The sequence below is a fragment of the Catharus ustulatus genome, chromosome 3 (assembly GCF_009819885.2).
Source record: "Catharus ustulatus isolate bCatUst1 chromosome 3, bCatUst1.pri.v2, whole genome shotgun sequence".
Taxonomy (NCBI): Eukaryota; Metazoa; Chordata; class Aves; order Passeriformes; family Turdidae; genus Catharus; species Catharus ustulatus.
This window is the reverse complement of record NC_046223.1, coordinates 41,702,079-41,707,901: the sequence shown is the minus strand read 5'-3', so window position 1 is coordinate 41,707,901 and position 5,823 is coordinate 41,702,079.

The window sequence follows — 5,823 nt, the reverse complement described above, 5'->3', positions numbered from 1 at the left end:
CTGTTTTCCCCAAAGTGTTGGAAAATTCTACACCCTTGGATGCTTTTCTGCACTGCTACATCTTGAGACGGAGCCTTACATTCATTAAATATAGTATTCACTAAAAACAAAGCACACAGTTCACTAACAATCATCCCAAGTAACCGTGTACTCGAGGCTGGTAGCTAACAACAGACTGCTGGGGTTTTAGTTTAAACCCTCTGGTTAAGAACAAAAACCAGGAGAGAAAGGGGCAGCCATTCTCAAGAAAGAAATCTGTCTTTAGCTATGTAATTAGCTTGTCACAGCTCAACTTCTGCTCTCTGTTGGAATTAAGGAGAAAATAAGCCCCAAGCAATTAGGTTTGCTTGATTTGAATGATCTCTTTTATGTTCCTGCCTGTCGAAAGTTTCAATTCCCTTCCCTAACCCCTCAAGGATGAAAGAATCAAGTAAATATAAAATTATTCATTAGCAGAATTTGACTCTACCATACAGAAAAAAAAAAAAAAAAAAGCAGTTAATCTGTGTAAAAAACCAGCAGTGACAAGAAAATGTATAGATGCTATTTATTGTCAAAGACCACACAACTGGACAGTGTTCTGTTCACTTCCCATGACAAACAGATCCTTTTATTACACAACAGCATGAGTCAGGATGCATACATTTTCTAAAAATTCTAACTATATTGAGATACGAGTATATGAAAAAAGGCTGCTCTGCAAGATTTCCTGTTCCGTGATGCATGGGCAATTGGCCTACATTTGTGACCCCATTTTCCCTTCAGGTCTGTAGCTGTACAGACTCAATCCTTTGGTTGAAGTCTGAAGGAGTGGGAATGGCCAATGCTGGGTACAGATTGAGTCTTGAATGAGCTGCACTGCCTTCTCACCACCACGAGCTTTCTAGCTTCCACACGGCTGTAAGCCTGAACCAGCCCTTGAAATGCTGCTCTTCAGCAAAGGAAGACATAGAAAGAGATGAACAGCGTCCTCCCCCAGGCCCCTCTGAGAGCCACACTTGAGCAGTAGCCAGAGCCCCAGACGGGTGTGGGGTTGTGGTGGAGAACATGCGGTGAGCAGGAGGAGAAAGAACCTCTGCTGCTGCTCCCACCATCAGCACGGGACAGGAGAGCCATTGCCCCTAAAAATCATGTGTTTCACAGGCTGTTTACAGGGCTTGTACTGATAGAGCTGTAACACCATGAGCTATTTCTGTGACAAAGTGGGGCAGAGCTGTGAGATCATGTAGTCTATATGAGCTGCTGTGGTCATGCATCTCCTAATATTTTCCCAACAAATTTTTCTAGCTCATTCTCTGCAGCATCATGCCACAGCCAAAACTAAGGTTTACTTTCTGAATTTTTGTTTACAAATAGGTTTATGACGTCCTGGTTCAAAACCAGAGCGCTCCTCACGGTTAATCTCTAACACGATGCAGTTATTTCTTCAGATTTGTACATTTTTTTAACTAAATCCTTGCATCTGCTTCTCCCTTCTCTAAACTGCCCAGCCTGGTATCTGCCTCACCATCAAGAACACATCCACATGCCCTGGGGAAGGGAGCACAGCCTCAGTCAGCCCTTGTAAGTGCAAAGGGAGTTTCCTGCACCAAGCCACAGCTCTTGTTGGTTGCCAGCACTCTTACTGTATCAGTCAATTTTACATAACTTGCTCTCTGCTACCACCCATTGCCTTCTCAGCTTCATTGTTCTTTGGGCTCAATTCGTGTGCATGTGCTTGATTTAATTTTCTTTGTACAAACTGGATTGACTTGGGTTCTTTCAAAGTGGTACTTGGCATTGGTTTCTGCATGTATTTTTGTGCCTCTCTGGGCTTCTTTGCATTTTTCCACAATTTATCTTAATACATTTTGATACTTAGTGCAAAAGCATGCATACAAGGAATCTGTGCAGAAGAGCTCCTATGAATTAATATCAAACAAGTGTATCCTAATGTCACTTGCTGGGCTGGATGAGACCTACAGCCCAATGCATTCATTTGACTGTCACTTCCAACTCCTTCACATTAAGTACCATCTAATTAGCACACATTTACTGAAACCAGAAACTCATGAAAGTACTCATTAATTTTAATTTCTCTTTCGTGGAAGAAGACCATGAGAATTTGTCCTCTTTTTCTGTGAGATCATCAGCACCTTCCTGTATCTATGACCGCACCTTAAAGAGACCTGCACTGCCAAAACCTGCTCAAAATTCAAACCTCCTTGTACATTTAACAGTTTCTGTTCATGTGCCTAATTTCAAATTTCACTAGGGCTTAATTAACTTTAGTCTACTGAGTGAATGTAACCGACAAACACCAGGTTTGCAGTGCTACAGTTAACAATAGCTGGTGTATGTGTGTCCTAGTTTTTAATGACAGAGCCTATTACTTAAATCTACAATTTATTCCATAAGAATTATTTTAAATTTCCTATTTCTCCCATGAATATGTGTTAAATTATGAAGTTTACGTGTATGCAATTCTCACCTCCAGGATTGCTTTAGTGTCTGAAACCCAGAACTTACATTTTGTAATTTCATCTAGGCTTGCTTGGAATGCTTTGAACTACTTATCTTTCAATTTTATCAGTTTCTTTTTAATGAACAGAGCACAGACCTCTTACTTTCCAGTTCAAAGGAGATGAAGAAAACATCAGTCAGGATGTCAGCTCCTTAACACCACAAAGGTGCTTTTCTTATAAAGGTTGCCAGAATAATTCTGTAAAATCTGTCTGTGCCAAGATAGCCAAGTATCACATTGGTTTCAAGGAAACACATACTTCTAGATTTTGCATAAATTCATCTCTAATTTATCCACAAGCCAGTATTACTTAGACAGTTTTTAGCATTTTATTCATGTTCAGAAAGAACTGGAAAGAATTTTCAGGACGAGCAGACAGCACCGTGATGAGTAGGCACAGCCAGACACATGCTGAGCAGCAGCCTGTTTGCCCACATCTGCTCCCTTCTCTCTCTGCCCATGCTTGTTCCTCCAAATCACCATGTCCCCTCCCTTTCTCCCCTTTTGGTTCTGGCCCTAAATATCCCAGAACAGGATTTATGCACTCCCCAAACAGTCTTCTCCAACATCCCACCAGTCTCTGTAGGTCACTAAGCCCATGTGGTGACCCAGGGGCTTGCCTGAGGGCACCTCTCCTGAGATGGCCCACGGAAGAGATAGGGCAAGGGGTTTCAGCTTCAAAAGCTCCAGTTCAGTATTGGGCTTCCCCTTGCTACTCTGCCCTTATAAGAGCTAAGCCTTAATCCCAAACCCAACGTTCAGCAACATAAAAAGCAGGCAGGCTGCACTGCCACCTTTCTTTACATGGCATTTCCCAGCATTGTTTCAGCTCGTGGGTGGGCAGCTTTTCTGTGGAGGTGAGCTTTTAATCACATAACCTAACATAAAGCACCAAAATTATGTCTGAAACATAATCAGTTTGAAAGCTAGTCTGTCACAATCACCTAAGCCAGAAATGCATCTGGAAACTCTGCTCTACCACATGCCAGCCTTTTCCCAAGTTTCACTTGCAGCACGGCCTGAAGGACATCTGTCAACCAAAACAGGTGGAAACTTTTCTATTTCAGAGAAAAAAAAAAGCTGAAGCAGTTTCTCGCTATGAAAGTGCATGTGATACTTTTACAGGGGAACGGGGTAAATGACCTGATTTTACTACCTTGTATCTGTTGTGGTTTGCCCATAGCACAGAGCAATTGAACTAAACACTTAAAGCTGTTAAGAAACTGAAAAACAACTTTTACACACAGCACACTACTCAATTATGTTCCAAGTCCACATTCCTAAAAGGTTTCTTCAAGGAAATAAGATTTAAATCCTCACTGTAGAGTCAGTGTTAAATTACTGTATTTACAAATGTTGGCCTCTCTCTGTGGCATAGCTAGCGTGAACATAAACACCTGCATTGATGAACTTAGCAAAACTATTTCTAGCTGCAAAGAGTGGTTTGCACGTACAGAGGCAGCCAGATGCTGTGTCTATCCCCATAATAACTAGTTTTCCATACAGAGGTCTGTTTCCACAGAATAATGGAATAATCTAAGTTGAAAGGGCTGGGTGGAGGTTCAGTCTGCTACTCAAAGCAGATCAGGTGTCTCTGAGTGTCCATTTGAGTTTTGAAAATTTCCAGTGATGGAGACTTCACAATCTCTCTGGGTATCTACTCTAAGTCCCAAATGACTTTCATGATGATTCTTTAGATTTTATTTCATATATACAACTGGAATTTCTCTCACTGTAGATTACTGTCCTTTTACTGGGCACCTGTAGAAAGAGGACAGGTCTCTTTTCCATATGGTCCACTGTAAACATGGAAGTTCAGTTTAGCCACCCATCTTTACCTTTTCTTCTACAGGCAGAACAGGTCCCAGCTCTTCATAAATTCCACATCCCAGCCCCACCACCATCCTCTAAGCTCCTTTACCAGGCTCTATTTTGTTGGCAACTCTTGTACTGGGGAAGCCAAGTTGAGCACAACACTCCAGGTCCTGGTCTCACAAGAAAGGGGAAGTAACCACTTCCCTCAGCCTGCACACTGACCCACACTTCCAGGCTTTCACTCTTTGCTGCTGCCCCCAGGCCCTTTTCTACAGAGCTGCTTTTTATCCAGCCTATCTGTCCATAATTTGGCTACAGAGATGCTTTGGGAGATTTTGGCATCTAGCCTGTAGAGGCTTTAGCTTCAGAATGAATGAGGTCACTTACAAATCTACCAAAACTGCAACTCTTGTAATTCAGTTCAATTTCTCTTGGCTCTGCCTTACAAGGAAAACATCAAACCAAAGGGGCTGCAAAAAGACATGCATCTGGCACCACAAAGTTCTACCCATGGATAAATTTTTTTTCCTGAAGATGAGGTTGGTCCTTGTTGATAGTATTTCATCAGTGAAAATTACTATACTAAAATGAAAACAAAATAGTAAATCCAATGTTTATCAGTATCACCTAATCAAATCTTTCTGTTGGCTCAAGAGCTAGGTGTAGCGTCTATATATTGTCAAAGCATTCTAAAGCTGATAGTGATTTTATTCTATCTGGGGAAAGCATCACTTACAAGGAAGTATTTTTTGAGTTGTGCTGTGGTTTCCCACTTAACTTAAAAAGAGATGGCATGCAGTAATTGCACTAAAAAAAAGAGACAGGTATCATATTTATAATCCACCCCTATTACAAAAGCCATGTTAATGCTATGAAACTGTCAGACATAGTCTAGTTTTTACTTCTGAGAAACCACAGAATTTGTTAAAAAAATTACAGAGCATTTAACAAAAGAGAGCATTTCTAACCAGACCTAGCTGATACAGAACTGCACAGAGCAGTCACCAGTGTCCCTCTCCAACACTTGCTTCTCTGCTCACAGAAATGTTCCCATCTTTCATGACAGGGCTCTGGTTGTCAATTCTAACATCTGAGGTGGGGTACTCAACTACACTGGTCCTTTTGGGAGAAGCCTATGCGAAATACTAAACAATATGGCTTGAAATATACAGTGAAAAAGCATTCAAGAGAGCTTGTCACTTATGTTTAAATACCTCGAACAAGGGTAAACAAGACAAAATTTTGCCAATCAAGATTGTTGGGGTTTTTTTTGTTGTTCAGCCATAAACTATCTGACAACTTGGGCTGATACCACCTAATGTAGTTCTGGCAAGTCTTAACCACATTCATCATCAGGAATTGCAAGATCCTTTGGGCTTAAAAAGATTCTCAACTGCACACTGGACTACAAAAAAACCATTTCTCATAAAAACCTCTCAAATCCCACAGCTTCCTTAATTTATCTACATGTTAAGATTTCTGGTTCAACAAGTCTCAAGACACGA